General features: G+C 50.6%; 1 protein-coding gene across 3 annotated transcripts in view; it reads left to right on the plus strand.

Moving 5' to 3' along the window:
- BRWD1 (bromodomain and WD repeat domain containing 1) overlaps positions 1 to 22,782 on the plus strand; it is a 3,236,587-nt gene that overhangs the window by 65,972 nt on the left and 3,147,833 nt on the right. The gene's annotated exons all lie outside the window — the stretch shown is intronic.

Consider the following 22,782-nt stretch of genomic DNA (forward strand, 5'->3'; position numbering starts at 1 on the left):
TTGAGTTCTCTATCCACTTTATCTTTCCATTCGACCCTTGACATAGCTCCCTTAATCTGCAGGAAGTTGAAGACAGGGAGGGGGCCTAGTCGTAGGTTCTCTCCTAGTTCCACAATTGTTGCAAAAACCCCATTCTTCCAGAGCTGGCCCGCCCTCTCCAGCCCCGCTTTGAACCAGGATTGGTATCTGTCTAAGTTGGGAATATTCTCTCGAATGCCTGGCGCCCATAGATGACTCAAGGGGGCGGGCCATGAGGTTATTCCCTGCATATCCTGTCTCTTCCTCCATATTTCCCAGATAGTACCTATTATCTGGTGATCTCTAATTTGTTTCTTGGGACCCATAACCACTCGGAGACCGTTGCCGGGGATACGTAATGATTGTCCATCTCGACCCATTGAGGGCCCTTGCAGTTCTGTAGGTGGGGGAATAAAAATTTCAGAGCGGAAGATTCCAAGATGGCCACGTAGGGAGGCAGACTTTGCGCCCCGAGCTCCCGATCTTGTAACGGCAACTCTTATGCCCGCCCCACTTGCGGCGATACAGCACTTAACCCGGGAGAACCGCCCTGGAGACAGGACAGCGACGCCTTGCGGGTGGCACTCCAGTGGCGGCGGTCAGGTCCTCAGCCGGCGGCTGGTGGAGGTGGAGAGACCCGCCGGACCCCGAGGCGGGGTGGATGGGCTCCTGCGGCGGGCCCGGCAAATAGCTGATGGGCTCTGACAGAGGCGGGGGGTGCACGGCCCCCACTCGGATCCCGGCGGACAGCGGAGGAGGATTCGCCAGAGGAGGTACGGGGGCAGCCTGAGGCCCGAGGGGAGGTGCGCTATCTTGAGCGCTGCCCGCGGCGGGCGGGGAGGAGAGCGATTCCCCCACGGCCCCTGGAACACCTGTGAAGCCCCCCCCCCTGGAAGGGCCGTGGTGAAGGGAACATCGGTAAACCCGGGGCCGCAGATCTATCTGCAGTAGCTTTGGCAGAGGACCGAGTGGCCCCAGTCTGCAGCGCCGACCCCCGGAGGCTGGTGGGGCCAAGAGAAGAAAGAAGGATTCGGGGGCCCCCAAGGGGGGCCCCGGAGGATTGCATTGAGCCCAGGCTTGGGCGCTGAATCTTGATATTGAGAGTATACACGGGACCGGGCCCCGGCTGGCGCCAAAGTCCGCGCAGCTTGGTGTGTCCAGGCCGGCTCGGCGGCGGCAGCACCCCCCCTTTGGAGAAGCACCGGAGGAGGATCAGAGTCCTGCAGCATCGATCAAGCCTACGGCCAGGTGGCCCCACTGGCCCCTGGGATAGGACCCTGGTGTCCTAGTCATCTGTTTCGCATCTCTGACCGGCACTGAGATGTCCAGAAATAAGGGGAAAGAGAACCCACCCCAGGGAAAAGGCCCCAGGAAACCAACTGAGGGCCCCCTCACAAAACTTTGGCTAAAAGACCCGGAGATGACATCCGCCCAGGAAATAGCCACATCCACGGAGGAAAATGTTCCCTGGGTCGCCCACGGAGGCCGTGACAGACCGGTAACTCAGGCTATGCGAACGCATTTCATGACAGACCTGGTGGAGTAGATCACAACAGCGGGCCAGCTACAGATGGACAAGCTCCGTGAAGACCTGGCAGAAGGCCTTAGAGAAATAAAAAGATATTAACAAAGTTGAAGAGAGGGTGGATATATTACTGAGCGTGCCATCCAATAGCTGACATAGGACGCGAGGAAAGTGGACATTGTCCTAGAAACTCTTGCGACAGCCACTCAGAACCTGGTGCTACAAGCGGAAGATCTGGAGAACAAGTCTAGGTCGAATATTAGGGTTAAATCCCTTCCAGTGAGCATCATTGACCAGGAGCTATCCCCAACTTTGAAGGAGATCTTTGGCGACCTGCTGGACTCTGACCTAGTCACAGACATGCAGTTTGACAGTCCATCGGGTGGGCCCACGCAGTCCGGTACCAGGTTCTCGTCCACGTGATGTGCTAGTGGCGTTCCACAATTATGCGCTAAAGGAGAAGATCTTGGAAAAAGCGACAAGGCCCACGCGCATCACTGACAATGGTCACGAAATTGCTCTGTACCAAGACCTTGCACGGATTATGCTAATTAAAAGGAGGATGGGCCAAGTCCTGTCCTTTCTACGCTCGCAGCAAATTTGGTACAGATGGGCCCACCCGTTTGGTCTGTCCTTCACTTGGCAGGGATCCCAACATAAAATCACGACCTGTGACCAGGGTCTGGCTTTGCTTGGTCTGGAGGAGCGGTCGCTGTCCCTCTCGGCGCCGCAGGAGGCACAGTCTACGCTAGTCTACCGAGCGTAGACCTTGGGATTGGTCCGCTGATAAACACAAGAGGGGAAAGAAAAAAACCATGGGCCTGGTTCCCAGGAGAGACATTAGCACTGGCACAGCGAAGGGTCCTTCGGGTGAGGCGAGTCCCCCCCCACGGGCACATAGGCCCCTTAAAAGCTATGTGGCCACCAAAGTTGAGTCCGGGGAGGGCGTCTGTCTAAGCTTTTCGGTAACAATTGGCGGGGCAGTATAATTGTGGTGTTTGAGCACGAGGGAGGAGGGGTGGGTACTTGGAATGGGATTGGGTAATCCCGCGTGGGAAGTTTACAGGTGTGTTATTGAGTTCGGTTCTCGGGGAATCGTTACAACTGGGGCTTGGTGCTAGCCGGACTCGCCTGGTTTGTGGGGGCGGGGGGGGGGAGTGGAGAGGGTGGATGCCGGGGTCGGGTATTGGGAGCCCGTCTTGTGTCCTAAGGTGGAAGAGTTCTTTCGGGTGGTAAACGATGGAGTACTTCGGAGCTCCGAGCCGGGCAGTGAGATTTCGCCAAACTTGCGATATGACTAGCGCTGACTTTTTGAAGTGCCTTTCGCTAAATGTGAATGGCCTTAAGTCCCAGGTTAAAAGGATGAAGGTGGAGAGGTTTCTTAAGCGCGAACAACCCCACGTATTGGCCCTTCAGGAGACCCATAGGATTACAGTACGGGGCTATTCTCGACTATTCCAGGCCACACAACCACATAAGAAGGGGGGGTATTAATAGCCCTGAGGAATGGGCTTGATCTCCCCATCAGCGCCATGCAAAAAGACAACCACGGTAGATATCTTGGGCTGATTCTTGAGGGGAAGGTGGACACTATCACGATAGCGACCCTATATGCTCTCAGCCAAGCTCAGGATGCCTTCATACAAAATATTCTTGTCTGCCCTGGGAAATTTGCCAGGGCTAATAGCCTCCTGTTGGGAGACTTTAATTTAGCATGGGACCCTTCTAAAGATAGGAGCGCCATCTCCGGGGAACCACAGGCGGGACCATAGGAAGACTTGGTACAGAAAATGCGTGATTTGGCCCTGGTCGATGTTTGGCGGGAACTTTATGGGGATGCTGTGGGTTTCACCTTTTACTCGCATGCGCACAGGTCGCATTCAAGGATAGATTGTCTGGATTTCAAAACCATTGATGGGAAGAGCTCTGCCGCTAGAGATAGGGGCTATTGCCCTTGGAGACCATGCCCCACTCACCTTTAAACTCTCTACTCCGAGAGGCCCTGTGGGTATTTGGAAATGGAGGTATCCAGTCTCGCTATTCAGGGATCCCGCCCTGGTTAAGGAGGTTGAGGAGCAGGTAGCAGAGTATACCAGAGTAGCCATAATATATGGGAGGACACAACCCCCCAAATTTGGTGGGACGCCCTTAAAGCTACGATTAGGGGTAGGATTAAAGCCATAAAAGCAAGAAGGGAACGGGAGCTGCGCTTAGAGGAGCAACAACTTGAACTCAGACTTAAAGAAGTGATGGCTCGTATGGGGGGGTAAGCCGTCGGCTGCCGTTAGAAGGGAATTTAGAGCAGTGAGGGGGTCAGCTTAACCTACTTCAGACCAGAGCTGCAGAACGCACACTCCTCAAGCTGCGTCAAAAGTTTTTATATTAAGGGCAACAAGGCTAACCATTTGCTAGCCAGAAAGCTACGGAAGGAGTCGGGGGGATACAACAATCCTAAAAATAAAAGGCGAGGGAGGAGCCCTTCTTACTAGGAACTCGGATATAGAGGGGGAATTTTGTAAGTTCTACACGGCCCTCTACAGGTCGGATGTGCCATCACGTGCGGAGCAGGAGACATACCTCCGCTTGGTGGGGTGCCGTCAGATTTCGCGAGACGATAAGGATGCGCTGGAGGTTGAGATTACCATGGATGAAGTTTGCAGAGTGATCAACAACATGCCCTCCAGCAAAGCCCTGGGTCCTGTTAGGTTCATGTCTGAATTCTACAAAACACATAAAGAGGTCCTGATCCCCATCCTCACTAAACTGTTAAATTCGATTGGCTCCACAGGGCATCTTCCCGATTCCATGAATGAAGCTAAAGTCATACTTATCCACAAAAAGGGCAAAGATCCGACTAACTGCGCATCCTACCGCCCCATTGCGTTGATTAACGTTGACTCTAAAATCCACACCAAGATTCTGGCCAATCGTCTCGAAGGGATCCTCCCCAAACTAATTCACTGGGACCAGGCGGGTTTTATAAAGGGCAGGCAAACCTCCGATAATGTCAGGCGATTGGCTCATTTAGTGGAAAAGGCTCAGAAAAAGAATCTACCGGCCTTTCTTTTGGCGATTGACGCCGAGAAGGCCTTTGATTGCGTGGAGTGGGTGTTCTTGTTTGAGGCTATGGGTAAAATGGGTTTCGGTCCGGGCTTCCTCAAGCGAGTAAAGGCAAATTACCGTAACCCTGTGATATGCTTAGCAGTAAATGGCCAAATTTCACTGCCGGTAGGTATAGAAAGGGGGACTAAGCAGGGCTGCCCATTGTCTCCGCTCCTACATGCTCTACACCTGGAGACGTTTCTGCAAACCGTGAGATTAACTGCAGATATTGAGGGAGTCCCATTTGGTGGACAGAGCCATAAGATCGCAGCCTTTGCTGATGACAGGATTTTCACACTGACCCACCCGATCACCACCTTGCTAGCAGTGACGAGAGAACTAGATAGATTCGGCCAGGTAGCAGGTTTAAAAATCAATACCCATAAATCGGAGGCTCTCCTTCTCACCTTGTCGTCCAGTGCGGTCCAAGATCTTAAAGCGTATAGCTTTCGATGGGTAGGCAACTCGCTAAAGTACCTTGGCATTCATCTGACCAGGATCCTCAGCGGCTTATACACTGCAAATTATCCCCCGCTCCTTCAGAAGGTCAAATCGAAACTGGTGGATTGGGGCCCCCTAGAGATCTCTTGGTTGGGCAGAATCAACGCTCTGCAGATGGCGATCCTCCCTCTCCTGTTGTATCATTTCTCGGCCCTCCCAGTGCGCATCCCGCTGTCCTTCTTTAGAGCCCTACAAAAGATAACAAGCCGCTTCATTTGGAAGCGACGGCGACCGAGGGTGCGGAGTCCCTTATGAAGGCTTTGGTGTCCCGTGGGGGTGTTGGGGAGCCGGACTTTAGGGTATATTACCTGGCAGCTCAGGGTCATAAGAGACTGGCAGAGGGATGATCGAGGTAAGGTGTGGAGGTCCATGGATCGAGCGGTGGTGGTAGGGGACCTAGAAGGGGTTCTGTGGATGCCAAGGCAAGACAGACCGATCAGAATGTACTGCAGCAATATCACGTCCACCATAGGGGACGCCTGGGACAAAGCTATTAAAAGGGCACATATCACTACTTTCCCCTCCCTGTATACGCCTATACATGGCAATCCGCAATTTACTCCAGCGGTCGCAGGAGACCCTTCATTTGACACCTGGTTTCAGGGAGGGTGCCGCATGATCCGGGATATGTTGGCGGATGGGGAGGTGAAACAATTTTAGCAGTGCAAGAAAGGCTTTGGCCTAGGGGAGTTGCAGAGGTATTTGTATCTCCAGATTCGGCACTGGGTCTCTCATCCATCGATCACTCAAGCGGGTACAAGACCCCTCAGTTCGAAAAGTATCTGGACACTGACCCAGGTGATAAAGGGGTTGTGTCGTCTATATACAAACTCATAAAGCAGAATGAACCCCTGAAGTCCAGGACATACATGCTCAAATGGGCGCGGGATGTAGGGGGAGACCTAGCGGAGCAGGAGTGGATTCAGATGTGGTCGCATATTGCTAAACTTACAAGATCTCTTCAGCTTCGGGAGATCTGGCTGAAACTGGTGTTGAGGTGGCACCTGACCCCACTCAGATTAAATAACATGTCCCCGGTGGTGTCTGAGTTCTGTTGGAGGGAATGTGGGGCAACGGGTTCCTGGGCTCATATATGTTGGGAGTGCCCAAAAATGGATCCCTTTTGGTCGCTAGTTCAGCAGGCTGTCACCCAATTGCTGGACTTGGAGCCTGAGGCTAATGGAGGGAGGGACTTATTGGGTCTTGATGGCATGCTTTCCTCTCTATCTAACAGAGCAGACCGCAAACTCTGTGTTAATGATGTTGGCAGCGGCTTTGGTGCTTGCCCGGGAATGGAAATCGAAAGACCCACCATAGGATCACGAATGGGTGGCGAAGCTGTGGTTGCTGCTGGCTTTGGAATGGCTCACTTATACGATGCAGGTTCTCCACAAAGTTTGGGTCAGACTGGTCCAACTTGCTAACATATCTAAAGGCAGGAGGCCGCCGGGCCTGGTGTCCCAAGGCTATGGAACTATTGGGAATAATTCCCCCTCAGGACGAATCGGACCTGTAATGCTTTGAGAAGGGCTGCGCATTAACTCATTTGAAAACCACCTGTCATAAAGTTTTGGTGTCTCACCAGTCTAACCGAGGCGCACACATTTTCGTTTCAGTTCACTTTTGTAGAAGGGCTTCCACTTGTACTCTTGGATCCGGGGAAGGGGGGAGGGGTCAGCAGGGGGTGGTTAAAAGTTGGGTGAAACTGGGTCTTTGTGTTTCTTTCTGTGTTTGTTACATGTGAAACTCTTAATAAAAATGTATGGGAAAAAAACATTCAGAGCTGAGCTGCTTCATAATATTTCTTCAGGTCTCGTAGCTCCATCCCTGCCCTATCCTTGGGCCATGTTAGTGTGTCATAGGCTACTCTCGCTCTTTAACCCTCCCATAGGAACTTCACGACTGCTCTTTTGGCCTCATCTATGAAGGTATTCGGCATTCGTATGGGGAGCATCTGGAAGGGATAGAGAAAGTGAGGGAGGCATGTCATTTTGACCGCGTTAAGTCTACCCATCCATGATATCGTAAGATTTTTCCATTTGGCTAGGTCCGCATAACACTTTCGAAGGAGGGTTGGGTAATTCGCTTCATAGTTTGGTGATGTCTCTTGTGACCTGTATACCTAAATATTTAAACTTGTCCCTTTCAACGATAAGGCCTAGAGGGGAGAGCCTAGCTACCTCTATCTGCGTGGGCTCATATAAGGGAAATAAAATTGGTTTGGCTTCATTGATTTTGAAGCCCGAGAGGGTCCCATACTCTTTAATAAGCTGGATTGCTCTGGGGATGGAGGACGAGGGATTCAAAATGTGCAAGAGTAGGTCGTTTGCATACAAAGCCACTTTATATTCTATGGCTCCTAACTGGAGTCCTTCAACCTGGGGTTCGTCTCTGTCTCTGTTTCTGGGCTAGGGGTTCTACCGAGAGTGCGAAGAGTATTGCAGAGAGGGCATCCCTGTCATGTTCCTCTACCTAGCTTGAACCAGCAGGATTATTCACCATTGACAAAGACTGAGGCCATGGGAGATATGTATACCGCTTGGATCCCTCCCCTGAATTTCGGACCTATTCTCACCTTAGAGGACTGCCTGCAGGAAGCCCCATTCCACCCTGTAGAAGGTCTTTTCGGCGTCAACCGAGAGGAGAGCTGGTTCATTCCTCATGTTTTGGGGATGCATGGATCAAGTATAAGGTCTTCCTCATTGTGTCTGCTCTTTGTCTGCTCAATATAAAGCCGACCTTATCAGTGTGTATTAGTCATGGCATGTACGTCTCCAGTCGGGCTGCCAAGATTCTGGTATACATTTTTGCATCAATGTTTAGTAGGGATATAGGGCGATATGATCCACATTGCTTAGGGTTCCGACCCTCTATGGGGATCACCAAAACTAGGGCTCCGACAAAGGAGTCTGGGGTTCTTCCTGTGTCTAAGATCTCATTAAAGAGTTCTACCATAAGCGGGAAGAGAGGAAGGATTTGTAGAATCCAGCGGTATAGCCACCTTCCCTGGGGGATTTGCCTAGGGACAGGCTCTTAACCGCGTTCTTAACTTCATCTTCCATTATCGGACACTCTAGGACACGGCTTTCGTTGTGTTATCTGTGGGATATTTACAGATGTCAGATATTGATCGGTATCTGACACTCCGGGTTGGGCTTCTGACTCATAAAATACTTGGCAAAGGCCTTGGGGATGCCTGCAGCATTTGCAGTGTGAGAGGCGTCTTGGTTTTCTATTTCCAATACTTTTTGCTCCACCCATTGGGAGCATAACCTAGCAGCCAACGGGGAGTCTGCCATGTCTCCTTTCTCGTAAAACTTCCGTCTTGGGACTTGCAATTTACGGGCTATTAGTCAGTGTTCAAGAAGGCAAAGTTCTTCCCTCTTTTTCTTTGCCTCCATAATCTTGTCTACCCTCCCAGCTTCGTCCTCGCTTCCCTGTCAAGATGACATATCTCCTTTCTGAGTCTGTTTTTGATCCTTTTCTTTCCCTTTTTCTTGCTAGCCCCCTCCCTCATCAGAACTCCTCTCCGGGTCGCTTTCCCCGCTTCCCACACTATTAGTTTGGAAACTTCCCCAGTGTTGTTGCTCTTAATATATCCGGTGATCTCAGTTTCCGTTTCTGCTTTGAAGACTGGATCTTTCCAAAGTGTTTCATTACACCGCCAACAGCCTCCTTTCCTGGGCAAAGTGTCCCTGTCAATGTCGGCCGTGACCATGTCATGATCGGATATTTACAGTAGATGTCAATGGGCTTCCACTACATGTCCATGCCCCAATGTTTATAACACAAAACAGTAGTTATTTTATTTAAAATTAGTTATTCCTGGGTCTCAATCCCTGTCGATAGCTCTCTGGCCTTGTGTTCAGATATCTCGTGTTCCCACTTGCGTGGCACAACCATCCCTAGATTGGCGCTGGTGTACCGACTGCAAGGGGGTGTAGAGATCCTTGCCCTAAGCGCTCTCACTACTTTCCTAGAACTAATGTGCACATTTCGTGGGGGTCAGTTCTCAACTTTATTTTTACCGCCCCCAGTCTGTGTCTTATAAAAACTATTGAGGCCAAAAATTGGCCGACTACAACTTGCAAATAATTGTTGTAATCTATCAGTAAATATACTTTTATTGTAGGTTAAAGTTAAAATGATGTGCAATTACTCGAGCCTTATCTTCACATGTATGTAGGGTCTCGGAGTTGGGGTCATCAGCCTATGAACTCTCGGGGTTTGTCAACCGGTTTCAGCGGAGCTGATAACTAGCTGCCTTCTTCAGGACGGAATCATGCATTCTCAATGACACTATGATTTCTTCACAGGTCTTCACATCGTGGAGGGTTGGAGAGTTTTCTCGGGGTTTCCCACGGGCAATACAGCTTGTGTCCTGGTCCCTATTGTCGCACTGGATTCTTTCTAATGATGTTAGTGGCTTTGTCGGTTTCACTTCGTGGCTTCCTGCCTGGATAGCCTGCTGGGTGTGTATCCCCTCCTGTCAGGTTATATTGTTTCTTTTCCTGAGTGCTGGCGTCTTAGTTGCATCAGGTCCTCTTTCTGCTCCGATGTATAAGGGAGCTTGATTCTGATGTATGTTCTCCCTCAAACAAGCAACGAACCGTCTGCCATTAGTCAGCGGTCATGATCGGACCAGGTGATGGGGACGATATCTGACCTTTTTTGTAGCATTATGCATTTCTTCTGACAGGTATATGTAATCAATCCTGGTAAAGGTGTTATGCGGGGCGGAGTAGAAGGTGTACCCCTGATCTCTGGGGTGGTGATTCCGCCATATAACTCTCAGCCTGTATATATCAAGCATATTTGCGACATCATTGCGCACCCCCTACAGTGGCTTCCCACGTCTGTTTTTACCGCTGTCCTGTCCAGATTTGGGTCCGCCAACAGATTAAAGTCACCCTCAAGTATGATGTGTCCAGTGGCGTGTCTCCAGCGAGTGTGAGGTTTACCTTTCCTACAATGCCTGCAACAAGTAGGGCTCGCCCTTCCACATCCTCCCATGGGTGAAGCTCAGCCCCTTTCTGATGAGTATCCTGATTCCTCCCCTTCTCAATGGGCCGGATCCCCAGAGTTCTATCCCTGTTCGTGTCCCCAGGAGTTTCCGTTCTTCTCCCTTAGCATATTTTGTTTCCTGAAGAAAGAGAATATCCAGTTTGCCCCTGCGGTATGTTCGATGTACTAAGGACCTCTTTGTAAGGGAATGAAGGCCTTTGACATTTAGTGTACCCACCCTGAGGTGGTCTCCTACCCTTTGTTCCACATCAGCCGCCATTCGTCATTGTTTTTTAGAGGACCCATCAGCCACAAATGACACCTTCTTGAGATGTCGGTCAACCATGTGTGTGCCTTTTTGATTGATATTTTATTTCTATCGCGCTCGTACACAAGTGTTAAAGAGCGCGACAAGGCAAGGGAGGGGAGCGGGGGAGAACAAAACGACGATCTTACTAGGCCCAGTGACAGTGAAAACGCGCGTGCATGGGAGAGGAGGGAGGGGAAAAGTGCATGGAAGGGGGAGAAGTGGAAAGTGCGAAGCAGAGGAGAAACAGATAAATAACAATAAATCAATAATGGCAACAAACAGTGGCAGTGCAGCCAGCAATTTGCAAGTGCTTGGTTTAAGGCAGCAGACAGGGTATGTCTGATAAGTGCAGGAAGTAAAAGGGGCGGCTATATGGGTACAGATACAGACCCCAGTCAGTGCAAGGGGTGGCCCGGAGGCAGTGCGGGAGGGTGGCAGGGTGAGCAGAACCTGGGCCCGAAGGACGGAGGGTGGGCAGGTGCACGGTGCCAAGAGAGAACAGATCCGCAGGAGAGAGGGGAGCGAAGGCAGAAGAAAAGAGGGAAGGTCTTGAGGTGCTTCCGGAACCAGAGATGGTTCTCAAGTTTTAGAGTGGCAGGGAGGCTGTTCCAGAGGGAGGCCCCAGCCGAAGACAGAGAGATCTACCCCCAGCTCGTTTCTTTGAAAAACGACTGACCCTGAGGGAGTTGGAGGTAGAGGAGCGAAGAATTCGAGAGAGGAGGCATTTGCGGGGCGATAGCTGAATGTATTTTGGACCCAGGGCCCAGAAAGCCTTGTGGACAATGCAGAGGGTTTTGAATTTAATCCTTGCATCTACTGGGAGCCAATGGAGAGATTTCAGAGCTGGAGAGATACGATCCCAGGGCTTGAGGCCAAGGACAAGTCTCACAGTCCTGTTCTGTATTCGTTGCAGAGGGCGGAGAGTATAGAGGCAGGTCGATTTAGAAAGAGGCTGTTACAATAGTCCAAGCTAGAGAGAACCAGAGCTTGGGAATACCATGAGCTTCAGGGGAAGGAGAGGAAGGGCAGAGTACCACTGAGGAGGTGCAGTCGGAAATTTTACTTTTTATAGACCTCATAGATGTGGGCGGAGAAGAAAAGGGGAAGGAAAGGGTGGAGTCAAAGATGACCCAGAGGTTCTTAGCCTCGCAGGTGGGGGTAGGAGGAGGGCCAAGGGAGCCCAGCCAGAGAGTGGGGGGAAAGGATGGTGAGGGTGTGCTGAATGGCAGTTAGGCAGTCTGAGATGAGAGGGAGAGGAGGTGGCAGAGGGCAGCCTGAAAATGAGTTGGGTGTCGTCAGCATAGCACTGGCAATGCAGTGGACGAGAGTTGCCAGGTATTGGTTGGAAAGCCAGGGCGAGAGGTTAGACCTCTGGGGAACACCACAGGTAGAGAGGAAGATAGATGAAAGGAAGGTCCCAAGTTGGACCTGGGAGGGTCGTTCTGAGAGGAAAGAGGTCAGCCAGGCCAGAGCCTGATCAGTGATACCCAGGTTTTCACGGAGATGGTTGAGCAGCATGGTATGGCTGACCCTGTCGAAGGCAGAAGAGAGATCGAGGAGGATGAGGACAGAGGGAATGTTAGTGAAGGTTGGAGAGCAGATCTTCACGGATGTTCAGGAGAGCATTTTCCGTGCTTCTGGCACCTCTGAAGCCAGACTGGTGGTCATGGAGACAGCCAACAGAAATGGAATGAAGTTTAAGCCAACTTTTCCAGGAGTTTGCCAAGAAAGGGAGTAATGGAAATTGGGCAATAGATAGCTGGACAAGAAGGATCAGCTGTGGGTTTCTTGATAAGAGGATGCACAAAGGAGTGTTTCAGAGGGGAGGGGAGGGGAAGGGAAGGATCCAGAGGCAAATGAGTTGTTGCAAAAAGCAGCAAGGGCCAGAGCGAGGGTGTCCATGTGGTCCTTGATGTAGACCTTGATGTAGTCCCCCATCCCCAAAGCACCACAAAAATATCTTTAGAAGGATACATGACGTCTCTTGTAACATCGCCGCCTTTTGTCGGTAAATCGCTTGTTTTCCTATTAGGGAGGAGTGTCTATACCGGCGCTGGTTTCTCCATGTCCGAGCCGGAACGGTTCGGGCCCTTCATGGTTTCTCAAGTTGTTTGTTCTTGTGTATTGGTAGTCAATGTGCTGAGTTTCATCTAGCTGATTGCCTTTTTCACTTGTTTCCTTCAGGCGTGAAATTGCCTCGTCTGGATTTCCTCGATCCTTTTGACTCTCTTCCTTCGTGGGCCTTGGAGTTCCCAATGTCTCCCATTCTGTCCTGTTTCTTCTGAGTGCTTTTCCAGAAGGTCAGCGATGCATTCGCGAATCTTCTTTTTGGATTTCAGTCTCATCTTGCTGCCTCCGTGCTCAAAAGAGAGGGAGAAAGGATAGCCCCACCTATAAGAGTACCCTGTTCCTTGAGCCATTTTGTGAGGGGGCTGCACATTCGTCTTGGGGCTAAGGTCAGTGATGATGGGTCCTGGTAGATGGTGATTTGCGCTCCACCAAGAGTAAGAGAGCCTCTGGTCCTGGCTTTCTCTACAATCCTGGCTTTATCCTGGTATCTGTGAAATCTGGCAAGGATGGATCTTGGGCTACCTGCAGGTCCTCCAACTCTATGTATCCGCTCCGTCTTGGGCTCATCGATCTCCTCGTCCCCAACCAGTATTTTAATGATATCATGGATCATTTTCCTAAGGTCTCCTTCTGTTTCTCCCTCCTGCTCCTGGATGGCAAACAAGCGCAGATTATTTCTCCTCTCTCGATTTTCCAAATCGTTTCAGTCGAAATTCCTCCTCTTTGTTCTAGCACCCTTATTCGCAGATGTGTTTCAAGTGTGTCTATGGAGGCCTGATTGTTTTCAACACCTTCAAGTCTCTCTTCAGTCATGTCCATTTGTTGTGTTATCTGATCTATTTTACCACGGATATTGGCTTCCATGGTCTTTATCTCATTTAGAAGAGCAGCAATGTCTCCTTTTGTCGCTGCTGCTTCTGTTCCGGAGGTTTCCATGCTCGTTTTATTTGTGTCATCAGCTGCGAGTGACGGCGCGTGTATGTTTACCTGGCTAATTTTAATTTAGCGTCCATATAGTGTCTGTTGTACCGGAGGAGGCACACGCCCAGTCGCCGAGGGTTCTACCCTCCGTGTTGGTAGCTGGTATTGATGGCCTCAGAATGATTCCTGCAGTAAATGAGTGTTTCAAGTGTCTATGTGGACTTAAGGTCAATTGACAATGTATCGGCCTCTTCGATTCACTCTGGGCAGCCTCCCCCTCCCAGGTAGTTCGAGGGTTCTGTTGTGGTCCCCTCTACTGCGGTCTCTCACCTCGCAGGGATCTTCCTCAGAACCAGAGAGGGGGTCTTATGGTTTCAAAATGTGTAGAAGTCTTAGGATCAGGTTTTCAGTTTCCTGTTTGATCTCCGAGTGTCACTGGCCGGCAGCAGGAGGTCATGGAGACGTAACTTATGATGGCATTATAGGGCGCGGGTTTCAATCTGGTCCACTGATCACTGTGTGTTGGGAGAATTTGGAGACGCTTCCTCTTGGGCAGCCCCGTCTGGTAGTGCTGGGTCGGTTAATGGTGGTCCTTGTGAGGTAGGCCGGGTCTGAGTCAGCAAGAGAGGTTGGAGGCAAAGCCTAGACAGAGGACGGTTACTTACAGCGCCTCTTTTGGGGAAGTTTGCCTGGGTCCTCTGTTTCCCAGAAAAACGTGGATCTATGCGTTGCTTTGGGTGGGAGGCTGCTTCTCCACTGAAGGGGCGTGGCGCAGGCCCACCAGAGCCACCCAGGTCGCCCAGGGTTGGCAGCTATTTCAGGTTCTTTCCTCCTTGAAATCATTGGTTCTGGGTCTCTAGTACCACGGTGTGCGGTTCCACTCATGTCCATGTACGGTTATGGGTATGTATCTCCCTTCCCCCAGTCCTGTCAAACGACGTAGTATCGTGCTTTTTGTATGGTGGGGGTTCCTGAGGGGTATCGGTATGTGATGTCTAGTTCCTTCAATTGGATGTTCCTCCCACGTATTCCTCATCGCCCCTCCCAGCCTACCCCGCCGTACAATGTGTTTTTACAATTTACGCTTTCTGTGAGCCTACGGTCCATGGTACGCCTGGTAATTCCTCTTCAGGTGGGGGAAAACAGAACTGAAGCCAACGGGCACTGCGTGCGCTACTTATACTGATGATGACCGTCGAACGGAAGCAGTCGAGGGACATTGACTCAACTACACTGCACACAGTGCCCTCTGTCGGGAAGAAAAATCAGAAGCAGCTGAAGCTGGAGAGATGATTATCATAAAATGAGGAATACGTGGGAGGAACATCAAATCGAAAGAACGTTACCAGGAGTAAGTAACTTGTTTGTCTATGCAAAATACCTGGAAAATGCACAGAAAACAGTGAACCTACTTTTCAATCTAGGCATCACCTTAAACAAGACCAAGTCAAGTCTTGTGCCATTGCAGCAAAAACATTCGTAGGAGCAATCGTAGATTCCAAAGAAGCAGTTGCTTACCCATCTGCAGAAAGGTTACAAGCCTCCTTCACCTAAATCCTTGTTTGGAAACCGCCATCCATATAATAAGCAAAGTCCTGATCTAGTAGTGGTTTCAAAAGGGGTAGTAATTGCTCTGCAGTGGTGGATAAAAGAAAACCTTTTAAAAGACAGACCATTGCAATTCAGGCAACATTTGCAACAGACTCCTAAGGGTCTGATTCACAGAATGTTTTCCTATGGGATCGCGCCATTATAAAACGCTTCTGTGAATTAGGACCTCAATGCTAGGGTGTGGGTGCCTATTGTCTGGAATTTGCAGTACAAGACCAGGAGTCACAGAGCCAGACTCTACATCACACAAATATCCTAGAGTTCTTGACAATAAAGATGGGACTGCTATCGGATGCGGACAACACTACAGCTGTGGCATGCAAAAATAAACTAGGCGGAATGTTGGGCAAGATTGTATGCAGTACCCTGTGGGAAACTGCACCAGCCTTGTCCTCTTGGCAATAGTTAACCCAACCTTTGGTATAAGCATGTACTAAACAAGTTGTTAGAGTGACTTAGCAGCCAGGTTTATCTCAACAGGGGTCAATCTGAGCTGTAGGGTTGTTGCAGAGTTTCACAATGACAGTAATTCAAATAAACACTTAAACACAAGGGTTCAACAGTTTTTATTAGCATTTTTAGATGCACTCCACACAACAAATCAAGCGCAAACAAAGAACATGGAAACAATGAAGAAAAACACTTACCAATTCCCTCCCCTGGGGCAACGGCCATCCATCCGGCCACCGCCCACCCTCCACCCCAAACCCTTCCAGGTTATGCATTCATGTAACAATGATGCGTCTGAATACCCCTGACACCGCATAAGAGACTTGTCCTTCAAGTCCTTCAAGGGTCCAATACTATAAGAAGTAAAACGCCAAAATGCGCTCGCAGCGAGGCGAAGATTCCAGGCGGACTTCAGGGTCGATGGCCCCTAACATGCTGAAGATGCGGTCCCCACATTGTCCTGTGACAATGGAACACTCTCCCAGTTAGGGTCACGCAACATGTAACTTCTAAAGGCCTGCCAATAGTCGTTGGGCCTACTGTTAATTGGAAGCCTTTGATTGTACTGTCTCCCCCTCCTCTCACACATCAACATAAAGTTCACCCATTGATGTAAAGAAGGAGCGGTAACTGCCCCCATGTACGTGTCACCAATGTTCTAGCGACTACAGAGGCCATGCCTGCCAGGCGCTTGTCACTATATGTTTGCAGTTGCACCCATGCCAACACCCAAGTTTCCAGAGTAAAGGGGATTGAGGCCTCCACCACCTGCTCCATAACTTCTGCAGCAGCCATCCAAAAGGTTTGAATATGAGAACAGGACCAAGCCACATGATAAGTCGGCCGGGGACTGTTGGAATCTCTTACAGTTCGGAGGTCTAAGTGGGAACAGTTTATGCAGAGAAAGAGAATAGTAGTACAATTGATGCAGAAATTTAAAATGGATCAAGGGGAATCTATTATTGGTGGAAAATCAATCTGCTCTGAGCCAGTATAAATCCCCATTGAGCCTCAAAGAGCGCGGCATGCTGTCTTCCCATTTGACCCTGCGCGAGAATGGGGGCCGGGAGACCCTAGCCAGACCGTACAAGGGGGAATCACCTTTCTAGAAGAAGTCGGGGCTACAACATACTCCAATATTGGGGAAATCTCAGGGGCATTGGGGAAGTCGGGCCACCACGAGTTCAATACCTCACAGAGGCGAAAATTTAGAAAAAGGGTAATTAAGTCCAGTCGCCCCTGGTCTTAATTTCCTCACAGGTTATAAATTTACCTTGTGGTGCCACATCTCTTAGGGTGTGGATTTGCATATTTTGAAATAGTTGTATAAAGATGTGCTCATGTAAGAGAGATAGTACAGCAGTGGGGAGTATTTTGGAATATCAACCATCAATGTCCTGCGCTAGATAAGGAGATACGGGTCGCTTGGGAGAGAGGAAGCTGTGCCCATGTGTCCACTCTGTTCCAGCTGTTGTAGGGTGGCAACATAATTTTCCTCATACAGTAGAGTGTGGGAAGTGGACACTCTTATACCCAGATAGGAAATTCCCTGTGGACTCCAAGCAAAGGCCTCACCCACGTCCTGCGGAGCAACCCCAGGTGTAAGCGGAAGCACTTTGGATTTAGACCAGTTTATTTGTAAGCTGGACAAGGCACCAAATGTAGATATCGCCTCCTTCACGGGTCGCAGGTTGGTCGGGGTGTTTTATATATAACAGCATGTCGTACATGTAGAGGGAAATAATGGCTACATGAGAGCGTATTGTAACCCCACGCTGAGAGTGATACTCTCTCAGGGCGCACGCCACCGGCTCAATGGCCAGGGCAAATAAGAGAGGGGGAAAAGGGGTAACCCTGCCTAGTGCCCCGAGTTGGATAAATGGGAGCGGATTGAATTCCATTTGTGTATACCAGCGCTCGAGGGCTGAATAAAGGAGGATCCACTGGAGAAACGTGATACCTATGCCCGTGCGGCGGAGGACCTCGAACAGAAAAGGCCACTCAACCAAATCTAACGCCTTCTCCGCATCCAAGGCCACCACCGCAATAGGGAGACTCGGGTTCACGTTGTGCATCAAGGTGAATAGTCTTCGTAGATTATTCTGGGTAGAACGCCCCAGAATAAAACCCGCCTGATCTGGGAGGATCAGAGCAGGCATGAGGGGAAGGAGCCGCTCTGAGAGTAACTTCGCAAAGATTTTATTGTCTGTTTATTAATGACAAAGGACGGTATGATGAGCACTTTTTAGGGTCTTTGTTAGGCTTGAGTAGAACCGTGATCAGAGCAGTTCGGGTGGATTCCGGAAGCACCCCAGAGGACGCCGCTTCCTCAAACATATTGCATAGATGAGGGATAAGCAAGTCTGGGAAGGCCTTGTATAATTCAGCCGTTATCCCGTCTGTACCTGGGGCCTTAACCGTTCGGAAAGGACTTTATCACCTTGCGAAGTTCATCTTCTGTGGGGGATCATTAAGGAGCACTCCAATCTCTGAGTAAAGCCAGCCCAGCGCAACCCTATCGAGATATTGGGTAATGTCATCGTGCCCAGCAGTGCTATGGGCAGTATACAACTGTTCGTAATATTGGCGAAATATCTCGTTTATCTTCACCGCATCCCTGGTGGGCTCTCCCACCAAAGGATCCACCTCTAGTATGGGTTCCAAGCGACACTCCTGCCTAATGGCCCAGGCAAGGGTTCTACTTGGGCGGTCCCCTTCCCCATATCTCGCCGCCGTGACCAAGTAGCCCAAAAATAGTCTTCCCCATCCATTAGAGAAGGAATCTCCCGTCTCCCTGCCTCAAGGTCGGTCTGCAGAGCGGGGGAATTCGCCCTCTCCTGAAGGAGCTCCATACGTTTTGATTTCTTTCTCTTTAAGAGCGATCGCTCTGCGAATACTTTTCAGGACCCCCCTCTCCTGCGCAATGCACTACCCCCGCAGGAACACCTTAAATGCCTCCCATACAGCCCGCGGGCTAGAGATGGATGCTACATTCATCTGAAAGAATTCCACAATGGCCTGGTGCAGATCTTCCAGGAACGCCAAGTCTTCCAAAGCCCGAGCCCGAAACCTGCATCGCGGTGTCCTGGGAGGAGTTGGGGGACCCTTGAATTTCACAAGCACTGGGGAGTGATCCGAAAGGGTACGGGGAGAATCGCCGCCCTATCTGCCATGCGGGCCAGCTCTAGAGATGTATAGATATAATCAATCCTGGAAGAGCTCTCATGCACACTAGAGTGGAACGTGAATTCTTGAGCATCGGGGTGATGCCATCGGCAAATATTGAATAGAGAATAATCTGACGCAATGGATTGCCATTTTTGTGCTGCACGGGTAGGCTGCCTTTGGGCCGATGTAGATCTATCCAATGCTGAGGAAAGGGCAAAGTTAAAATCCTCCACCCAAACCACCTTGTATCCCGGGAAGGTTCACAGGTGCTCCGAGCATGCTTGGTAGAAATCTGGAGAGTCCTAGTTGGGGCCATAAACATTTATAAATTGGACGGACCACAACGCGATCTCCCCGGCCACCAGTATGAATCGCCCCTCACCGTGTGACACCTGCTTGTGGAATTTAAATTCCAGGGAGCGATGTATGTATATTGCGACCCCTCGGGAGTGTGTAGAATGGGAGGACCCATACCTGTGGACACCCCAACCGGGCAGAGAGCTTGTGATCCTTCTCCAAATGTGTCTCTTGAATACATAGGACATTGACCTGGTGGTTCCGCACATAGTTGGAGAAAAGACGCGCCTTTTTAGCATTGGTAAAGCCCTGGATGTTCCATGTAAGCAAAATTATGTCAGAGTTAACGGGGGCACACAACCCCGTTGAGGCAGTCACTTTATGGCTGCGTTATTGTAACTCAAAGGGACCAATGCCGTGGTGGTATCATTTGGTCTAAGACTGTGAGGAGGGGGCCACCCCCATCAGCCAGACACCGACCATGTTGTATGCAGTTAGTATGACTCAGCCAGGCGCCACTGACACTGACCTTGCCCTGTGCATAGTGGTGCCCCGCCACTCACACCGCCCCCACAGCAGCTGCTAGAGCCCGCCGTCCAGCCACAGTCTGTAGGCTCGGAGACAGAGGTCCGCAGAGCACCAGGCGGTCAGTGCGAAATCCAGATATCCAAACCTGAGGTGGCACTTTGGTGCTATTAGTGAGCAACCAGGGTAAGTTGCAGGGTGTCCCACCGCCTAGTTCGCTGGATTTTGTCTGCCTGAAATCTGTTTTCCAGGTGCCGCCCAGAATTAAATCTTAAGGAATAGGTTGGGTCCCTGGCGCTCCCCTCGCAACATTGTCCTATAAGTCCTGAAATCAGCCAGCTCCATATGAAGGCTGAGAGAGCCGTACATAGCCCCAGCACCACAGGGGGTGGACTTCATGTCGTGCAGTTCATTGGGGGAGGTCCGGAAAGCAAGAGTCGGCAGGCGAGCCATGGGGGGCCCTCAACCACATGGGGTACGCGGATGTTCCACAATCTCGCCCCCCTGGCCCTCTGACTCACTGCCGAGTTGTGATGTAGCGGGGTCCCCGCCCGCGTCCTGCCCGCCGTCCCCCTCCATGGGAGAGACCAGTGCAGGGCTGGGGCTGCCACCGACCAGGAGATTGGGGCTCCCCGAAGTCGGACGCACCGGGCAGACAAAGTCTGCTCACTGCTGCGTGGCCGCCCGGCCCAGAGCCATGAGCGGAGGTAGGTTCTCCGCACGCTTATGTGCGCTCCGCAGAGACCAACTGATCGCAGCCCCAAAGGGGCCCGCTCCACAAGGCGGCGAGGCGGGCGGCACCGGAACCCAGCGGCCGACTGAGCTCGAGAGAGCAAACTGACCACACGGTCGCCCCGGGCCGGCGTAGCGGACCTTCGTCCCCGACAGGAATGGCGGCCGCCAATGGGGGGAGGGCACGGGCCGCTGTAATGAAGTCCAAAAGCACAATGTTCGACTCCCCATGCCTCCAAATCACCACGATAGATGCAGCAGGCACTCCGTCTGCTTCAGAGCCCACACGGCCAGCCACACCGCCAAAACAATGAATTGAAGGTTATTCCCCCGAGCCTCTGCCGGAGCACTCTAAGGCAGTGGCCATTTTGCAAGCCGCGCTTGCACACACACGCACACACGCACACACGCACACACGCACACACGCACGCACGCACGCACACACGCACACACGCACACACACACACTGAGATTAGTGTCAAAAGGAAAAGATGAGGGAATAAAACGATGGTTGACACACATTCTTAAGCAGGTAAGTACTTTTTGAACCCTCCAATACAAAGTAAATGAACCCTTTCCTAGGGGAAAGGCAAAAGCACAAAGTCGGAGGTAAGACGAGGCTCTCAGGGAGCCAGGACAGCCAATGTTAGTTGAGCAAGTCTTGGGGAGCTGAAAATCTTCTTGCAGGTAAGAAAGTCTTGCACAATGTTTTAGAAATGTTTGTAGAAAGGAAATCGGTGAAGGGCCACAAGCTGGGAGGCTTGTGAGGGGGGCAAAGCTGCAAGCGACTCTGCAAGGGCTACTAAGACAAGTCTCAACTGAGAGCTAGGACGGCTACACAACAAGAGGTAAGTCCCCTTAGTTTTACAGTACATTTGGTTTGAAGAAAACTGGATCCAGCTGGCTTCTGTTCCGGTGTAGGTCTGCAGATCCTGTGTTCCTGGGTCTCAGTCGTGGGGACAAGATGGAGGACGTCTGGGGACTTCTGCACTACGAATGGAAAGTCAGCGGCAGCAATGGGCAAACTTCAGATCAGCGGCACTTCGTGGTTGCAGCTCCTTGCTTCTCTCGCAAATTGCACCACGGCGGTTCTCGGCTACCTTAATGGACTTTCCTCGCATCTGGGGTCCAGCACTCTGAGGTGGCTCAGGCTTGACCAGTCCTGCTTCATGGGAGTCCAGAGGATCTTCCTGGAGCTCGGGTCTGACTGAAAAACGATGTACTCTGGTGTTCGTCTCCCTGGCAATAGCTTCCTGCAGCAGCAATGGAAGTACAGCCAGCTCTGAGAGGATGTCCAGACGAGTTAACTTTGGGGTTGATTGGTCCCACCAACCCAAGGTAGAAGTTGTTTTCAGGAGTTCTCCAGTCGAGGCGAATTCAGAGTTTCGGCACAGCAGTAGGGCTTCACCAGGCAAACCAAGGGTCCAGGAGTTGCTGCAGGTGTCTCTTCCAAGTTCTTCTTTGGATTTCTTCGTCCAGTGGTTGACTCTGCCTTTTCTCCCGTTCATTCGCAGCCTAGCTGTCACTCGCACAGCAGGGTGGCTATTCTCCGAGGACAGCCACCTTTTGGGGTGCATTCTTGTAACCAAGGGGATTAAGCACAGGGAGTTACAGGCACCTCCCTCATTTCCTTCCCCTGCCAGAAACACTGGAGCCAGAGACGGGCTTCACTAGTGAATCCTGCCAAAGACAAAACGAACATAGTAATTCTCAAGAAGGACCTTTCCAACAAGAAATGGCGAAAAAAGAGGAACGGGGCCATTTTGACAAAATAGGCACCCATGGATGTGGTCTCTTATTGCAGCTGCAATTGCAGCCCGCAGAGAAACACAATGGTAGGAAAAAGTAAATCACTTTCACCAGACATTAATTGTAGAAAGGGTAGCATAAAAATATTACGTGAGAAACTAGACAAAGGGGATACCAAGTAAACCCTCCAGCACCCTATTGTAAGATATTGTGTGCTGGGTATAGAAAGTCACCAAGAGAAGGTATTTAAACTTTGGGAAATCTAAGAGATTTCCCTTTGTCACTGCACTAACAGTGCTGTGTGTCACAATGTAAAGTGGATGCCTATGGAGTTTGTCGGACTCCAAAGTCACAAACTGTGTCAAAATTACAGAAAAATACATGAGAGAGTGGGGGAAAAAGGTCTCACACTCTCCAGGTTAGAAATTAGAAGTTCTTAAGTCCAGCAGAAAGTGCTGGGGGTCTCTAAGTTAGAAGGGAAAGAGCACATTTCTGAGAATTCTCCCTACCAAGGAACACATTCACAAACGCATTCCACTCTAGCAGAGGAACTATGTCAGTGGTGTATCAAGAGAATTTATGTACAGGCACAGACTGTCCCAGGGGAACTCAATCACTTAGCTGAGGGGCATCTGTTAAAATAACCTAGTCTGTGGGATTTTGAAAGAAGGGAAGGTATGCCTACTGGCTCGGGATGCATTGATAATGAAGCATACAATCATGTAGTACCAGGTGTTTGTCTCCATGTGTGGCAGATGGCATGTGTGATGTGATATACATCCAAGATGGCTGCCGTTAT

The sequence above is a fragment of the Ambystoma mexicanum genome, chromosome 7p, assembly GCF_040938575.1.
Source record: "Ambystoma mexicanum isolate Mex_15411 chromosome 7p, UKY_AmexF1_1, whole genome shotgun sequence".
Lineage (NCBI taxonomy): Eukaryota > Metazoa > Chordata > Amphibia > Caudata > Ambystomatidae > Ambystoma > Ambystoma mexicanum.